Source organism: Taudactylus pleione, unplaced genomic scaffold (assembly GCF_031769625.1).
Source record: "Taudactylus pleione unplaced genomic scaffold, aTauple2 ptg000579l, whole genome shotgun sequence".
Taxonomy (NCBI): Eukaryota; Metazoa; Chordata; class Amphibia; order Anura; family Myobatrachidae; genus Taudactylus; species Taudactylus pleione.
In genome coordinates this window covers 5,585,118-5,604,752 of record NW_028284981.1, presented here as the reverse complement: position 1 = coordinate 5,604,752, position 19,635 = coordinate 5,585,118, and the positions used below count along the sequence as shown (strand labels likewise).

The window sequence follows — 19,635 nt, the reverse complement described above, 5'->3', positions numbered from 1 at the left end:
AGCAATGATGAATAGCCCTGGGAGGGAGCTCCCAGAGCCATTCAATTCAGCCTGATGTTTGGCTCGACTATAGGTTTTCTTCTCACACCCTCCGACGTGCAGCAGATATATTGGCCGATCAATTCAAAGGTGAACAAATGCATGAAAATCTCCAGATAAAACTAGTAAAACAAATACATTCCAATTATATATTATAGATCTAGTCATTCATTTTAGTACTATAGAATTAAATACTTAAATTCTATTTGAAATTCAGCTGCCAATTAAAATGTTAGAAATATCTACTATAGGCTCAATCAGTCATAAAAGATACACCTGTGGTATTACATGTCTGTGTGAGGACACGTAGGTTACCCATCCATAATCTCCTGTCTCTGAGTGTGCTGGTGCCCAGTAACTAACTCTCTGCTGTCCTCCTGCAGGTGAAGGCGCACCATCTGAGTCTGGCCCACAAGATCCCTGAGGGTACCAGAAAGATCAATGTTCAGCTGAGACTCGTCCTCCAGGTATTCTTGTACCATGTAATTAAAAGTTTAAGGGATCTGTTTATCATAGTTGTGGACTAACAATCTGCATCACAGCTTATCGCAGCAATACAAATTGTAGTTACCCCACAAGTTACCATGCTGGGACAATTGGGACGTGTGTACATATGCTGGTCTTTACAGATGTACATATTTCCCATGCTCTCCTGGAGCCCTGGCCGGGATGCCTCGCTCGCAGAATCTCCCATGCTCTCCTGGAGCCCTGGCCGGGCCCCCTCACTCGCAGAAATTCCCATGCTCTCCTGGAGCCCTGGCTGAGATTACCCGCTCGCAGAATCTCCCATGCTCTCCTGGAGCCCTGGCCGGGCCACTTCAATCGCAGAATCTCCCATGCTCTCCTGGAGCCCTGGCCGGGCCGCTTCAATCGCAGAATCTCCCATGCTCTCCTGGAGCCCTGGCCGGGACACCTTGCTCGCAGAATCTCCCATGCTCTCCTGGAGCCCTGGCCGGGACGCCTCGCTCGCAGAATCTCCTATGTTCTCCAGGAGCCCTGGCCGGGACGCCTCACTCGCAGAATCTCCCATGCTCTCCTGGAGCCCTGGCCGGGCCCCCTCGCTCACAGAATCTCCTATACTCTCCTGTAGCCCTGGCCGGGACTCCTTGCTCGCAGAATCTCCCATGCTCTCCTGGAGCCCTGGCCAATCGATGGGGGAGCGACCCTCAGACAGGTGTAGCCCCGGGAGGATCCCAGGGCCACAAGGTGCGTTCAAAGTGTTGATGATCAATGTGTCCTGCAATTCACACTAATTCTCGCAGCTAGCTGCGTTCTTCATCAACGCGCAAGCCGAGTGATCCACCGCTGAGTCGTGGCTTTAATCTTTTTTTTCCGTAACTTGCGTCGCGGTCGACAGGGGTACTCTGCGTTCCGGGGGGGGGGAAATGATGCCCTGTGGGCCTGGTGTCCGGGGGCCTGGCCGCCGCGTCCGTCCGGGGGCAGGCGCGTGGGACGAGGGGACGGGCCGCGGAACCCGTCCCCCGCCCACGTCCGGCTCCTGCAGGCGGGAGGCGTGACGTCTTTGGTCTTCTCGACCTACCGCCTCCTCCCCCCTCTCTGGGGAAGGCGAGGAGGCGAGCGGTACCCAGATCGGCCTGGAGGGGACCTGTGCTTCTGGGAAATCGGCTCGCCTGCTGGCGGGGCCGGACGCCTCGCTCACAGAATCTCCCATACTCTCCTGGAGCCCTGGCCGGGATGCCTTGCTCGCAGAATCTCCCATGCTCTCCTGGAGCCCTGGCCCAGGATGCCTCGCTCGCAGAATCTCCCATGCTCTCCTGAGAGTAAATGGCCAGTTACATTTGGGATAGATGGTCTGATTGGTTTACAAGACCAACTGTGGGTGGATTTCACCATGCTGTATTATGTGTTCTGACTATATATACAGGGCCTGTGAGCCTCTGTTTTATGGTACAACCTTGCAACTTCTTTGAAGAGAAGAATTGCTTGATAAGATTTCTTGTATGCGATGTACCCCTTCATCTGGAAGGACGAGTCTTCTTCAAGACTATGAGCAATAAACATCTTGCCTGACTTCAATTGTATCTCAATCCTGCGACCATCAGAATTGCGCCAAATGCTATTCTGTTCTCCGGCTGTTCTGGGTATGAGCTCCGTGTCTCCAAGTTCAAGCCCTCTGCCAAGCTACCATGCAGACCTGGTCCATTGCGAGGGATCAGGAGGAATCAGCCAACACCAATCAGGGGGTGTGGCCGCAGCTAGTCAAACGCATACGCAGCAGAAGCGGTTCCAGGTGCCGAGGTAGGAGCCTGAGGGTAACATAAAAAGCGATTCCAAATGCCGATGGTAGAGTTCGGTTGTGGCAGCATCGTTACACACCCACGGCGCAGTGGGCGGAGTCAGTGACAGGCGGTCACTGACGGTTAGTGGGAGTCCAAAAGCGCTAACTGTGACCAGGGATGGCCTAGGCGAAAGGCGTCCGGTCACACACACAGCAGTGATTTTTAATGGATATATGAAGGGAAATAGCGCTGCTATTATTATAATACCAGATATGAAATGACGAGGCTGAAGTTAGCTTCTTATTTGGCCAGCTTCTTATTCATGTGAAATGCATAAATGTATCACAGCCAATAATTTAGCCAGTGGTGGTATTGCTATGCGGATGCCTATCAACCATATGAACTTAAACACTAAAAAATGGACAAAATTATTTGTTCAAATCGTTTAACTTCATTTCATTTAACCTTTAATGATCATTTTAATTTGTTTTCCACTGTTTGTGAGCAAATGGTCAATTGTCATTTGCTCCCATACATTACCAGGTTTTCATTTCAACCAGCCAGATTGGACAGATATCTGACTAGGGCCGAATGTCCCACAAGGCAGTACAGGCGGCCGCCTAGGGCCCGGTGGTCCCAGGGGGCCCGCCTGTCAAACACAGCCAGTAAGTGCAAATGAAAAAAAAAAACTATTCTAATTTCTACCGGCCGCAGGACCTGCACTGACTGGGCGGGGGAAGGGTAAGGCGGGGTGGGGAAGGATATACAAGTTATTGCCATAGAAGGAAGGCAATATGTGGCCACCGCACTTTCTGTGCCAGGGAGAAGTGGAACAGCTGCCCTCTGACCTCTCCTGCTGGCCGGGTGCACTGCTCACTTCCTGGACTAGAGGATGAAGGTACAGTAGCAATGAAAGTGCCTCCCAGGCATAAGCTGTCTGCTGACCACGCCCCTGGGGTTCCTGTGACAAGCTGTGAGGATCCTGGCTGCTGCCTTGTTATGGACTGATTGCAGTCAGCACTTCCTTTACACTTCTGCTCCACCTCCTCCCCGTGCTGTTACAGTAACATTGTAAGTGTTTGTATATGGTAATGTCTAAAACCCCTTCACGGAGAGGACCCTGACGTCATCAGCCAGTGTCCAGCGTCTTTCACTGCCATCCAAGTGGGCATAGAGGAGGAATATAACCATGTGGCGAGCATAGCACAAACTTGTTTAAGTACTTCTGTAGCTGGCTGTCATGGGCAGGAACTGTACTTCTGCCCTCACTCACTTCACTTCCAGGTCCCTAGCACGAAGGGGAAATACAGCCAACCGTTTGTATACCCCCTCTCCTAGTGTGTATGCTCTTATCACCCCCTGTCTCTGTCCACCCCTGTGTTTATAGGTATCTGTGTCTCTGTTGGTGTTCTTGTGCAGTGCCCTAAAATGCCCCTCTATTTCCCCATCTGTTTTTGTTACCACCCCTCCTTCTTTTAATTGTATCCTGGGAGATCTATTTATCTATCTGTCTATCTGTCTGTGTGTGTGTGTGTGTGTGTGTGTGTGTGTGTGTGTGTGTGTGTGTGTGTGTGTGTGTGTGTGTGTGTGTGTGTGTGTGTGTGTGTGTGTGTGTGTGTGTGATATATATATCCAGGCAGGTGTATCTGCCTTCAGGTCTGCATCAGTCATAACTATGAGAACATGCCCCCTTTCCTTCCCTTCCTCCTGCCACTGCTCCAGGGCCTAAGGAATCACCAGTGTAAATCAGAGTACACACTAGGACGATATTGACCCGATATGTTGATTCCAGTCGAATCTGAATTACACATTGTCTGGATCGTTCAGTGTGTATGGACTATCTGCGCGCTCCAATGGTCGCATGCGATGTCATCCGGCCGGCCGTGCTGCACGGCCAACAGGGCGATAATGCATGCGGTGCTGTTGCAGATAATGAAGGACAGAACAAAGAATCATTCCGTAGTTTATTACATCGCTCAATGTGTACCCACGATCAGGGGCGTATCTATAATGGGTGCAGGGTGTGCGGGGCACATGGGCCCCTGGGTCCAGGGGGGCCCTGCACCTCATAGTATTACCTCTTCGGAGTCCCATATTGGCGCGGGAGTCTGGCGTTGTAAAGATGACTGGAAATTGTCCGCCACAGCCATTTTCCCGTTGTTTGTGCATGCGCTGTACAGGGAAAATGGCCACCGTGGCCTTTTTCCCAGTGACCTGCGTATACTCTATAGACTGTGGGCGTACTCTAGTGCCCAGAGTCTATAACTCCGGCGCTGGCCGCACACAGCTCAGTGCGCTGCCAGCTGCCGGACAGAGGAGGGGGCCTATGTCGGAGACTGCGCACGGGCCCCCTCCTCTCTAGAAATGCCCCTGCCCATGGTACAATATGTCTGCCCACCGGGCCGACATATCGTCCAGGTACATATTGTTAAGTATGTACCCAGCTTAAGAGGTGCCAAAATATTAATACGGACATGTGCACATTTTATGGTAGGCAGATGCAGTATGAGAATGTGTATCTGACTCAAAACAATAGATGTACGTCCAACACTACATGAGCCTCACTCTGTATATGTTTCCACAGATGCACAGTATGGGCCTGAATCCTAGTTGCCTACCTTTGGCTTCTCCTCCCCGGGAGAAACCTTGGTAGGAGAAGCAGGTGGGCTGTAACAGGGGCGGGGCCTGATGGGTCGCATCATTAAGCCCAGCCCCTTCACTGCAAATTGCCGCAATTGGCTTAAAATTAAATAGGAGTGGGGCTAAATAACGCAATTCACTGAGAATTGCTTCATTAAGCCCCGCCCCCTACACAGGGACCCGCGATCGCCGCAGAAATTCTCCCCATTCTGCCCACTTCACTAGGAAGTGGACAGAGGGCCTGATTCAGACCCGCTCGTAAGCGTCCGCACGCTCGCTCTGACCGATGGTCGCACAACTGCGCATGCGTATGGTTCGCAATGCGCATGCGCAAACCAGTCAATGCGGTCGGAAATCGTGCGCTCGTTAAACACAGAGGGGCCGCTATTTTGAGTGACAGAATGTGTCGTTTGTGGGTGGTTACGGGGGAAGGTGCTTGAAAACGGGGGAGTGGTTGTGCGAACGCAGGCGTGCCCAATGGTCAAAACGGCGTTTAATGGGAGTGCATAATTAGCAAAGGAGCGTCATCGACCACGTCACTTGGTTGTCTTTTAGCCTGAACTGCTCGCATGATTGCGGGAAATAATTCCCACCTCAAGCGCTGCGAGCAGTTCAGATGCCGTTCGATGTTCCTGATTAATCTAATAAAAACAGGAGATGACGTAACTTGCAAAGGGGCGTCTTGAAAAAATAGCGAGCGCATTTAGTGGACGCTCGCACAGACATAGAGGCGTCCTCACACCGCAAGGAGCGAGCGCTCAATTTAAATATGCGGCCGCAAATAGGGTCTGAATCAGGCCCAGAATGTGGGAGAAGTGCCTACCCTTCCGGGGGTGCGGGGGGTTACCTGAAAAATCGGGAGCCTCCCACAAAATCTAGAAGGGTATGGCCTGAATGTATCACAGACACACACAGCGCACAGATAATACACATCACTGCTGTGTGTAATGATTACATTTCTGCTCACCCTTATTATGTGTTTTGATTTACTGACATGTAGCATCAGTGGCGGACTGGGCTGGGGGGCAGGGTGCCTATTGCCCCCCGGGCCGGTACAATTTTACTACTGTGGGGCCGCCGGCACACCCAGCATGCAGGGAGAATCGTCAGCCTGCCTCCCAGCCACCACCACATCATGACAGCAGCTTGTCATTGGTATCATGTCTGAGGCCCCGCCCCCCCAGTCACGAGCCAAGATCCTCCCCCAGCACCCAGCCGCGGCACCATCATATATTGTATAAACATGGGGGCGCAGTTGAAGGCTTCACCCGCCTGCGCTGCACGTCAGTGACCCAGTGCCTCCTCTGCGCCGCATGACGTCAGGTCATGTGACGTCACAAAGGTGCCCTCCATCACCGCGCCCTGAAGGAAGCAGCAGCAGAGCAGTTACACAGGCAGCTTCTTGAAGGAGGTCCGAGGGTGACTGAGCCTCCTGAGGTGAGATGTAAGCCCTGCTGACTGCTGCTAAAATATAAAATGTTTAAGTACAATGCACTGCAGGCTGAGGCTGATTATATATATATATAATTATATATATATATATATATATATATGCAGATAGATGTGTGTGTGTATGTATGTATATATATATATATATATATATATATATATATATATAATATGTATGTGTACATGATTTGATTTTTTCTTACGTATAAAAATACAGATGTTGTGAATATATATAGGTTCCCGACAGGGTTAACATACCGACAGTTGTTGGTCGGTATGCCAACTCTCCCCCTCTCCCTACCCTAACCTATCCATCCCTCTTTGGTGCCTAACCCTAACCTCCCTCCCTAGTGCCTGAACTCACCCCAAACTTAACCCTTCCCCCTTAGTGCCTAACCTAATCCTCTCCTTAGTGCCTAACCCTCCCCCAAGCCCGCTAGTTACCGGTCAGGATGCCAGCGCGAGGATTCTGAACAGCGCCAGTAATGTAAGCATTGGCATCTCGACCAAAAATCCTTATAAATTTGTACCATGCATGTGTTACATTGTGTGTATGCACAAAGACGCTGTGTGATTAAGACACGCTATTAGAAATGTCATGGGTAAGTGATGAGCATTCCTGGGCAGAGAAAGAGATGTTTATTAATGCGGGCAAAAATTGGCATGCTATGGCGTGTCGCTGGTGTGTCGCTAAATGTTTTTGTACTCAGACGCAGCATCATTCATGGTTCAACCTCCTGCGGCAGCACACAATAGGGGGACAGCAGCGGGAGGGAGGCTGGGGCACTGAGGTGAGTCCTCCATTCATTCAGCTTGTGTTGTGCGACTACTTACACCTATAATGGGTGCAGGGAGGGTGGGACGGAGACCCTGGCTGCTGGCAGAGTTGCAAATAGTATTGGGACTGCAGGCTGACCGTGTGAGGGGAGGACGGCTGTGGCCATTGCCATGGGCACAATTTTTTTTAGGGAGATTGGGGATTATCTGGTTTTGTTATATTGGTTATCTGATCAGGAAAACATATGTGGCCCTAAGAAGAATTGTGTGTGTGTATTACCTGGCAGATATTAATGATGTTGTATTTGCTTGTAAAGGCCTCCCTTTGTAGTTGTTAGAGTTTGGTTACTCTCCAGCAAAAGTCAGAGGGGGAATTAAATCTGCACAGTATGCCGTGCCCAGCTGGGCACATTAGCTAGTTGTGGTAGTACCAACATGGCAAGTTTTCTCTCACATCTCTATGTGGGGGCAAGGAGAAACTTGCAATGCCAGCAGATGCAATGTGCCAGATAAGACCCGATAACTATAATTTCTTATTGCTATTTGCGGCAATAAGAAATTAAGTTCCGCCGGGATGTACTAATATACACGCGCAAGGACAGGGGTTCCGAAAGGAGCTCATCCCTGTGAAATGTAAAAGTTAATTGATTGCGATGACTTCACTTCTAGGTTTGGGACCCAGTGGTGCTACACCAACCTGTGCCATTGCCGTGTGTGGCCATTGCCGGTGAGGGATCCTATGGAGGTAAGTTTTTCAAAGTGTAGCCCATAGGCTAGAATGGCTTAAGTCATCTGAGGGTGGCATTAGCTACCACCGTTCATCTCTGTAACACTTTGCATTCTGGAGCTTGGTAACGTCAGCATTTTATCAGCCCCATAGAAACCTATGGGAGTTAGTTTTGCATTAGAAAACAGGGGATCTCAGCACCTAGCTGCTGCCCCCTGTACGTCCATCCAGATGGTACTTAATATTTGTAGGTAACCCCCCGAAAAGGATATCCTGCAAATATTTTTTGATACATATGTGCCATAATGTTGAGGTTTACACAGGTGCTTTCAGAATATTTTATGGGGACACTCTAAATTCCCAATCCTCTCCTATGTATGTTGATCACTGGAATGGTGCCTGTATCTTATTTGGGTGTTTTTCGATGCTCGCTGTGCTGTGTATCAGTAACTAGAATCCTTTCTGTATTGTATACAGTTCAATGCTCTATTTTTAATAGTGGTCACTACAATAGTATCTGCTTTGTCAGATGAGAATCGTAGGAATTATATTTGTATATAGCTTTTTTACAGAACAATGTCAGTCTATTTAAGCCACACCCACATTAGATAAACCACACCTACAGGGTTTTTGTCACACCCATTTTTTGAATTGCAATGCACCAGGGCCAGTTGCTTGTGTTTGCCCCCAAGACTGAAAGTTGCCAGCCAGCCCCTGTGTAGCATACCTCCCAACATGACCCTCTCCAGGATGGACACAATGCTCTGGTCCTGGACTTCCCTGGTAATTTCTGATTGGTGGCGGCTCCAGGGGTGTGGTTGCAGTACAGTCCAAAATTCAAATAGGGGAGTCACACCAACTGCCAGTGATGTTTGGCAGCGTGTGAAATGACAGTTGGTGTGTCTCCCCTATTTGAATTTTGAACTGTGCTGCAGTCCCACCTCTTACCAGGGAAGTCCAGGACCAGAGCATTAGGTCCCTCCTGGAGAGGGTCATGTTGGGAGGTATGATGTAGTTATCACATTATATTTACTATTAACCCCCAATGCCCTGCCTGAGATACATGGCAGTGCCCCCCTGCCAGGGCACCTAGTGATGTCACAGTGGCAGCTGATGATGTCACTATTGGAGGTATGATGGGTATAATAAGGCAGCTGGATGCTCCCTGTGTCATATCTGATATTGCTGGACTAGTGACAGTACAGATATTTCTCTTCTCATTTCTGAGTGGATAAAATGATTTTGCGATGAAGAAGGCGGGAAATAACCATCCTAAGGACCATCACATGGCTGTAAGTATCTCTTATAGAGCCATGGGCTCACTGTATTACTGATGGGTAATAATAATAGGTCACTGCTATATGATTTCATATAATTTCAGAGTTAGATACATTAGTTTTAAAAACTTCCATTTTCTCTGTATTAATGTGTTTTGCTGAGTAGCTTTCCAGACTTTCTAATATTTATGTTAATGTTCTGATTTCTAATTATTTTAAATAAAAGCAAAAATATAGTGAAACGCTGTTATACCAGGGGAAGTGCATCTATATCACTGTTTGGTTTCTTTATATTGGTGTTTTTGCCACTATAGGGAGATTACCTTGGCATTAATAATCCTGCATTGTTCTTATGTCTGTATCATTATTTCACAGGTCGCTCTGCGAATCCGTCCATTTAATAGGACAGAGGCCAAGAGCAGCGCCCGATGCATTGTACACCAGCTCGGGCCGCAGGTAAGAAAATGCTAATAACATTATGTTAGTTTAAACAACTGAATTATTTTAACATTAAACACAATAAATTATAAAATTGTTTCTTACCAATACATTATTCTTAGTTTATTTGTTTAAATTTTACTTTATAGCACATTTATTTATTTGATTTTTCACATTATATATATATATATATATATATATATATATACATATATATATATATATATATATATCTGTCTGTGTGTGTTTATAAATATGATAAAAATAAAATGTTTTGCTTTGAGTATCAGAGGTGGAACGCTGTCCGGTCCCCCATAAGCAAATCAGAGTAGTGAGCAGCTGCACAGATAGTGCCAGGTGTTACCTCTCTATGCACAAGAAATGGGGAAATCATGGACCATTGCTGGACTATGCAAATGCTGGGCCTGCTGCAAATCACCATTGCAGGGCTCCTAAGCTGCTCCTCCCTTAGTAACCAGCTGAATATGTTTGTCAGACAGGGGTGTGACCCCACAGACCAGTAGGAAGTGGTGAGCTCTCTGCTTGTAGCTTCCTATTGGTCTGTGTGGTCACACCCCCCTAGGCTGCACCAGCTATTGCTATATCCTCTGAAGATAGTGTGAGGAGAAGATGTATCTATGTGTATACTGCAGAGAGGCCAGACAACATCTTCCATCTCACCCTATCTGCCCAATCCAGGGATCTTGCCTCAGTAGGAAAAAAAGATGTCATGCACATATTTAATGGATAGTAACATATGGCAATTCCCTCCAATAAGGAGGTTATGCTGAGAATTGTGGTTCCACAATAGTTAGCAAACCACTTGAGACGTAACACAATAAGTTACTAATACAGTTGGAAGGACCGCCAAGCTTATGAGTTTGGACCTTAAGACACAGAATGGTCTAGGAACCAGTGACTAGAAGAGTTTATATAGATATCAGCAAATTGTTCCTGGAAACTGTGCTGAAATGCTGACAAATATGACTACATACTCCCAGATCACACTCCCATGTGTGACTTTGCTTTTATCCATTAATATAAACTGGACATAAGATCTTCAAGTTCTGCCCCAGCCGCAGAGGTGCGTGTAGAGCCTGGTGACATATAGTGAACATGTGTCTTCTCTTTCCTTACAGACAGTACTACTGCAGGACCCTGGCGAGGATCCTGATGATGTCCTGCGTTGCTGCAGGACCAGGGAGAGGACGTTCACCTTTAATGAGGTGTTTGATCAGGCAGCTACCCAGGTAAAAGTTAATAGTATATATAATACATTACTCAGGGACATGTTATGAGAGGAGTGTTCCTGTGTGCTGTCTCTGAATGGGTCCCCCCCCCAAACCATTGTATGCGAGGTGTAGTCCCTGGTACTGTGTCAGAGCCTATTGTGCAGGCATACTGTATATCTCTGGGAAAATGGTGGCACAAGGTAGATTTCTTTTGAGGCAGCTGCATGGAAAGTACATACAATGGGTGTATGGAGTGCGGTGTGGGCTCCCTGGATTCAGGTGCCCATGTGCACCACACACCCTACACCCATTATACATATGGCAGCGCTGCTCATACTGCATCCTGTAAGGGAGTAAAATAGCGCATGAGAACAATTTATCATCATATGTGACTGTAGCATCAGCCAGTAATGCCTGTACAGCTGTCATTTCTCCTTATTCACTATAGGGCATATTTTTACTTTATTTTCATGATTGCTTATGTAGCATCAATAAATGGGTCTCATTTCAGGAGCATGTCTATCAGTCCACCATGAAGAACCTAGTGGATGATATCATCTCGGGGTACAGTGCTGCTATATTTGCATATGGCCCTACAGGTAATATTAATGTTATTAATACATAAGTCTAATTGTTTATATTGTATGTGTAAAAGTAGTGAGCTGGTGAAATGAGTGGTGGTAAAACATGTGACCATCTGTACTGTTAGTAACTGTGAGCTAGTAGATTCCTTACGGGCTGTGTAATTATCCAGGTGGTTCCAGAAAGTGAGGCATTAGGTACATGGCACAATCCGGGTCTGAGCACTGAATCCTCAGTATAGTGATGACAGATACAGGATAATAGATGAACATTTGAACTGAAAACATCCAATAAGGGCACAAGTCATAGTTTTTAAGAATAACTCTTCTATTTGGGGCATGGTAATAGCAGGAGAATGGTGACAAGTGTAGTTAGAAGGTAAATCTCATTTACCAAAATATCGTTATAGATTTGTTCTATAGTCTAACAATATATTACACTATAGCTGTACTGGTAAAATTAATTGTATTGGATCACATAACTATGTTACAATGTTGTTTTGTGTTTAATTAAAAAAAAAACAAATGTGCATATATTAGATTTTTATATAGCATCTTAAATTATGTTTCCAGTTGCATTGTCAGCTTGTGATAGGCTGTGGTTAACGCTGCTGCTAATTCTCACTGACCAGGGAATAGGTGCACCCATCACCAAATATGGAGGCAGAACAAATATAGAATAGTGCACAGTCTACCCATTCACTAACAAGCGGTGACATCCCTGTGAGAGTGACCTGATGAGCAGCATCCTGATGAATATTGGCTTAGTCACATGATGCCTTTCACTGTTCATTACTGACATGACACATTGTATAATTACATATCTGCCATTCTTTCTTGTAACGTCAGTGAATGTATGCCTAATACCTTTATATTTATCACAGGCACCGGGAAGACCTTTACTATGATGGGCAATGGCCATGAGCCCGGAGTGATATTTCGCACTCTGAAAGATCTATATAAGACCATCGAGGTGCAGAGAGGGCAGAATATATTCTCAGTGTCAGTGTCCTATGCTGAGGTAAATATGTGAAGAATATGTGTTTGGTTTATACTCTATGTGTCTTATTTAGAGGTAGATGGAACTCTGGGGGTTGTATAAGATATGCATTTACATACTGCACATGTACCGTCAGCGGCGAGCATACAAAGGCCAAGTAAATTGCAGCATAATTAGACATGACGCAAAGGCAGATTTTGGGTTATGTGTCTATTGCCGATGCTGGAGAGCCGGAAGCAACTACACAGCATCTGGAGAACCACAAGTAACACAAGCCCTTTCCAGAGAGTAAATGTGGATTACACATTTGTCGTGCTTGTATTGCAGACAGTGATTATTCCTTGTATTGCAGAGAGTGATTATTCCTTCATTACATTTTCAGGTCTACAATGAAACCGTTTGGGATCTGCTAAGACCGTCCTCTGGACGTTTGAACCTTAGAGAGGATCCCTACGGCAACACCAGGATAGAAGGGATTGCAGAGTTCTTCCCCAGCAGTCCTGAGGAGGTGACTATCATTAGTCTGTGCTACCCTTATGCAGTGTCCATGCTTCACCACTAGTCATCCCTGTCTATATTATTATTATTATCATCTTTTATTTATATGGCACCACAAGGGTTCTGCAGCACTGAACAAGGGGGATACAAATGACAATAGGTTATATAAGTACAGACTAATATAAACAGTGTTGCTGTCTATAAAGAACCTATTAATGTGTGAATGAATAAGCAGAGCCCATGACTATGTGATCGCTGGTGTAGTGACCCTGCTGTAGCTATAACACATGGGCAAGTGTAACTTTATGAGTTGTTTTGTGTAACCATAAGAGTGTTGGTGCATCTATATTACTTTCTTTTTCAGGCCATCGCATTACTGACTAAAGGGAATAAGCGCCGCTCTAAGGCAGCCACAGCTGCCAATAAGAACTCATCCCGCTCCCATGCTGTTGTACAAGTCACCGTAAAGCAGACGAGCAATGATGGAGTGTGCACAGGCCGGCTGTACATGGTAGACCTGGCGGGATCAGAGCGAGCATGCCAGGTATCACTTCTATTTACATATCATTATCATTTCTTTGTATTTCCCCTGCAATGCCAAAGAGGTAAATATCGTAAGTTTGCTATCCTTCTGCAGTGTCCATGCTTCACCACTAGTCATCACTGTCTACTCTACAGAGAGAAAATGTGTCACTCACACACACACACATACTCTTTTTTTTGGCCAGCAGCCAAGTCATCTGTGTGATTTTGAAAAAACCAGATAACCTAAAAAGAGCCCAGGCAACCACAAAGGGGAACATACATACGATGTATTTTCAGGAATATAGAAGGTTACTAAAGCTGCACTATGCTAAATGCTTTGGTTTTGCACCAGTGAGCGCAGATAGTGCACCCAGAGCTCGCTTGGGTGTGTGCCTACTATCCGCTCTAAGGGAACCTAGAGAACAATCTCCAGATGTGCACTGTGCAAGATTTTGGTCCTGGTCTGCTCTGTACGATGAAGAGCAGTGGTGCACCAACACCATACATATTATGCTAAGGACTCCTCCCATTCACCTTTATATTCTTCCACTCCTCTGCAAATGCCGCCACCTTGCTTGGTAAAGTTAAACCCTGATGGAAATCTAGGTGCACTCACACACAGAGCCGTAACAGGGCATAATTGCATCCTGGGCCACCCCTGCCCCCTGAATGCACCATGTCATGATGTTGCATGTACAGTATGACATCATTGTGTCGTGCAGAGGGGCTGTGGTTGGCAGCGCCAATAAGCGCAGCGCTGGCTGGGTGTCCTCAGGATTCCCTATGAGCTGCATATACTGTGCAGGGTACCCATCTGGAGTGTCCGCAGGATGCTCCGTGGATGCTGCAGCAGCAATCCTGGCAGAAGGGTTCCAGGCACCCTGCTAACCAGGAGCAATGGCCATGGGGTGGCACTGGTGGCCCATAGCTAGTTATCACCCTGCTCGCACATGACGAGACCAAAGCTGCTCTTGCACTGTGCAATGTAAATGACATTCATTATGTGTATAATTATCAGAGAGCTAAGTAGTCCTAGGGTAGTCCTTGTCCTGTAGTCTGAGGTGGCATATAATGTAAGCTCTTTCCTTTGATTACAGCTCTTATGAACGTTGTCATTTCTTTTTTTGCATAGTTTTGTAGAGAAGGAGATATAACAGAGCCTTTCATGTTTATAGCTCTTTTCTTGTGTTTGTAGTAATCGCCAGGGGTGCTGAGAGGGGGGGGAGTGGGTACAAATTGCCCGGGCTTCCTGAGGGTCCCGGCGGGGGCCCGGGTCTGCCGCCGCCCCCCTCCCTCACAGCAGCCCAGCACACAGCGTGCACTGAGCTGCAGTGGGAGACTGCTCGTGGCTGCTGAGCAGTGGCCACAGCAGTCTCCTATGCCTGTGGGGGGGAGCGATCACACTGATCACACCACCCCTGGCTTTGCGCCGGGCTGAAAGGGCTCAGAGCGCCCCCCTTGCCAGAGCGGCATGCCTCCCGCGATTAGGCCACGCTCCCTGTTACCTGGGCCTGCCGCAGCTCTTGGTGGGCCTGAGTACTCCCCAAGCGTTGCCTTTCCCCCCCTAGAGCAGTAATTCCCAATCTGTTACCGGCCACCTCCCCCTTGGTTATATACATTTATTTCAGTGACCCCCACCCACTGAGACCTTACTCATAACAAATTATATAATATTTGATTAAAGTCATTTTTAATTAATAACATAAACCATTATCAAATTAATTATACTTATAATGGAATTTAATATTTTCTTTAGTAGCTTGGGATAAATGACATGCAGAAAAGCATTTCGGCCAATATCACGAACTAAAACAAAGGTGAATGGGAGTCACTGTCTTAGGACACAATTGTGTAATTAGTTTTATAATACAATAGTTTGTGTTTGTACCACATCCACACTGTGACTGAAGTCAGATGTGTTCTCATTATCTTCTCTGTGTCTATATCAGACTAAGAACACTGGCCAAACCCTGAGAGAAAGTGGCTATATAAACCGCTCCCTTCTGGCCCTAAGGAACTGCATTACGGCGCTACGCAAGAGACCAGGCGGCCATATCAATTATCGGGACAGCAAATTGACCTGGCTGCTAAAGGTATGTTATTACTATGAGATTTCCTACACACATATGACCATACAGCTGTACCTGATGTCAGCGACAGTGATAAGAGAGAAGGTCCCGTGTGCAGTCTCCATGCAGGTCTCCCCCTTCTCTTACAGGTACATGCACTAATTATACTCTGGCTCTGCGCTTTCTCTACTGGGCATGTGCAGGACTTTGGAAATATGGCACCCATGTCATTTTCCCGGTGACTACATTGGTGATTACAGCAGTGTTGGCAGAGTGTAAATTATAAGTTATGGGTGCAGGGTGTGCGGTGTGAGACCACTGGACATGTACACCGTATACCCTGCACCCATTATAGATACACCTAGGGGCTTATTTATAATTTATTTATTTTTTAATTACCAGTTCTTTATATAGCGCACACATATTCCGCAGCGCTTTACAGAGAATATCTTACCATTCACATCTGTCCCTGCCCCAGTGGAGCTTACAATCTATATTCCCTACCACATGCTCACGCACTATGGTCAATTTTGTGGGGAGCCAATTAACCTACCAGTATATTTGTGGAGTGTGGGAGGAAACCGGAGGAAACCCACGCAAGTACAAGGAGAATATATAAACTCTGCACAGTTAGGGCCGTGGAATCGAACCCATGACCTCAGTGCTGTGAGGCAGTAATGCTAACCATTACACCGCCTGTGCTGCCCCATTTAGGGGGGGCCCACACAGATGGAGGGTACTGGGAGGGAGAAGCTGTATCTCAATATAGGAGTAAGTAAAAGTGTATGCTTTTCAGAACTGACTATACATAATCAGTATCAACTCGATATTATAACTCTGAAATCATGATATTAGTAATTAGTGCAATCATTTGTTTCTCACAAACATAGTATAAAGCAATAGTAATAGATCTATAAGCTGCTCATTACAATGTGTAAGGATTCCTCAGTGATCTCCCCTATAACCAGAGCTTTATCTATCACAGGGTGCACTGAGTGGCAGGAGCAGAATGGTGATGATCACACACATCAGCCCTGCGGATGCTGCCTATGAAGACTCTCGCAGCACACTCACCTATGGGAGCAAGGCCAAGTACATCAAAACACTGGTGAGCAGCCCCCAAGGGGTAACGGCATATTTATCTATGTTACTGGGTATAACTGTGGTGGAACAAGGGATTTATTATTAAATAAAACAAACATTATGAACATTCTAAATCCGTATTATTAGAAGATTGGTTGGAATGTGATCTTTTACTTTCTATTGAAAATTCAGCTGCTGATTAAAATATGTTAAAAATATCTACTACAGGCTCAATCAGTCATACAAGCTACACCTGTGGTATTACATGTCTGTGGGCTCTATTTACTGCAATCCACATATTGAATGCAGATTGTAGTGTGATATTAACGACTGAATTCGCATTGCGAATTCAGGCAGTATCACAGGGATTTACTACAAATCCCTTGCGGGGACAGATTGTGATAAAGCTCTGTCCCTGCTAATCCCCTTCGGAGCCTTATCACGGTATTTTCGCAAAAAATACCGTGATTAAGTGCCCGTGCATGCGCCGACTGGTCGCCTCTGCTACCCCCCGGCACTAAGCCCCGCCCCCCCATGATCACGGACCCCCCGCAAACCCCCCCCCCGCAATACCCCTCTCCCTTAATTACACTTACCTGCATGCTCCGGGCCTTCGGTGATGATCTCCATTCTTCCGGTCAGGTGATCTCCCATACTGCACTGGGACCTGATGACCGGGCAGCAGTGCACTATGGGAGACCAGCTGACTGGAGGGGAGTCATCGCCGGAGGCCCAATCACCGGTCCCTGGAGTCAGGTAAGTACTTTTTTTTTTTTTTTTTACTAATTTTTTTTCTTTTTTTTTACAGTGATCAGCTTGCAGTCTGTTTAGACCACACAGCTGATTACTGGGACTGACTCCCGGCTCTGCTCTCCCCTTTAGAGCAGGGTAGGAGTCCGGTAACCGGGGAAGACCCTGGATAACGCCAGGAGGTGGCGTTATTATCACAGGGCTTTCCCCGAAATTTTTCACATTTTATTTTTAGTAACTCTGGTCGGATCACATTTCCCATTACAGTTATGGGAAATGCGATCTGCTTTACTAAAAATAAGTGATACTTAGGGGTTGGAGTAGAATTTTACGAATTCTACTCCAATTTGCCCTGTAATAACTATAGGTGATGCTAAAATAATGTGAAAATGGTGTGAAAACACCCTTTTTCACTTTATTTTAGTCAAAATAATGTTAATAAATAGGGCCCTGTGTGAAGACCCCTGTGTGAGGACACGTAGGTTGCCCATCCATAATCTCCTGTCTCCCTGTTTTCTGTGACTGTCGGTTCCCAGTAACTAACTCTCTGCTGATTACCCTTCCTCCTGCAGGTGGAGAGGAACCGTGTTTGTGGGCCATTCATCATCAGGGGTTTGATAGGACCCCCTTGGTATTCAGCAAACTCCGAAAACCGAAAGATGGTCTTGTTCTCGGAAGCAAACTCTAAAAACTTTCAGTTTTCGGAGTTTGCTGAATATCAGGTGCTCCATTTGCGATCCCTGATGATGAATAGCCTAAATATATGGAAACTAGCATTTCCACATAGTTACCGGACCATGTATCTGTTGATGAATAGGCCCCAGTGTGAGGACACGTAGGTTACCCATCCATAATCTCTTGTCTCCCTGTTTCTCTGAGTGCTGGTGCCCAGTAACTTACTCTCTGCTGATTACCCTTCCTCCTGCAGGTGGAGAGGAACCGTGTTTGTGCCCCCCACAAAATCCCTGAGGCTACAAGAGTTGATAAAGTGCAGCTGAAAGACCCTCGTCCTCAAGGTATTCTTGTATTTTATAATGAAAAGGTTAAGAGGTTGGTTTATCATATTTGTGCACTAACAATCTGCATCACCACTTATCCCAGCAATACAGATTGTAGTTACACCACAAGTTACCATGCTGGGTGGTTGGGAGGTATGTACATACGCTGGTCTTTACAGTTACAGATTAGGCAAAGGAAGCAACTGACCCAGGAACAATAGGAACAAATAGGGGCTTACACTTCCAAACTATAATCCACTGACTAACTGACGCAAAACATATACCAGACATAGTAGTAACTGTACTATTACTATGTTCTTTTCCATAGAGCCAGCCAATAAGGACCATAAGGACAAAGCATCCAGTTCCAGTAACACTGGTCCTATGAGACGCTCTGAGTAAGTATTTTGTGCAGATATCACATGAACAATAAGTAACAATATGATTTATGGATAGAAATGTAAAATGCTGAATATTTGTGTAGTTTATAGATAAGAATAGATAGTTATGAAGTATTTTTTTAGCTATTACTATATAAATGTTAATCATAATACACCATAATATGTAACTATGGTTACATTATTATACTATCCTTAGCTATTGTTACATTCTCTTGGAGTCCTTTAGGTGCAAATGTGTCTGTTTTCTCTTTTTAGGGCTTCGCTGCCTAAATTGTCATCCGTAGTCCCTATGCCAAGAAATGACCTGGCAGTACCTGAGGCCGTGGTCCCTATGCCAAGAAACCAACTGGCAGTACCTGAGGCCGTGGTCCCTATGCCAAGAAAAGACCTGGCAGTACCTGAGGCCGTTGTCCCTATGTCAAAAAAACAACTGGCAGTACCTGAGGCCATGATCCCCATGCCAACAAAACATCTGGCAGTACCTGAAGCCGTGGTCCCTATGCCACCAAAACATCAGGAAGCACCTAAGGCCGTGGTCCCTGTGCCAAGAAAACACCTGGCAGTACCTGAGGCCGTGGTCCCTGTGCCAAGAAAACACCTGGCAGTACTTGAACCTGTGGTCCCTATGCCAAGAAAACACCTGGCAGTACCTGAGGCCATGGTCCCTATGCCAAGAAACCAACTGGCAGTACCTGAGGCTGTGGTCCCTATGCCAAGAAAACACCTGGCAGTACCTGAGGCCGTGGTCCCTATGCCAAGAAAACACCTGGCAGTACCTGAAGCCATGGTCCCTATGCCAAGAAAACACCTGGCAATACCTGAGGTAAGTGCTTTCAGTGTCATTGTGGTTACTTACCTTTTCCTTATGTCCTAGTGTGTGTGTGTGTATATATATATATATATATATATAT

The 19,635-nt window shown here is 46.3% G+C and overlaps 1 non-coding gene across 1 annotated transcript; it reads right to left on the bottom strand.

Moving 5' to 3' along the window:
- Window positions 1–1,199: 1,199 nt before the first annotated feature.
- On the bottom strand, window positions 1,200–1,353 carry LOC148481484 (5.8S ribosomal RNA). Its single transcript, XR_015871909.1, has one exon. It is a non-coding gene; the product is annotated as a 5.8S ribosomal RNA (ribosomal RNA).
- Between the last annotated feature and the right edge of the window lie 18,282 nt (window positions 1,354–19,635).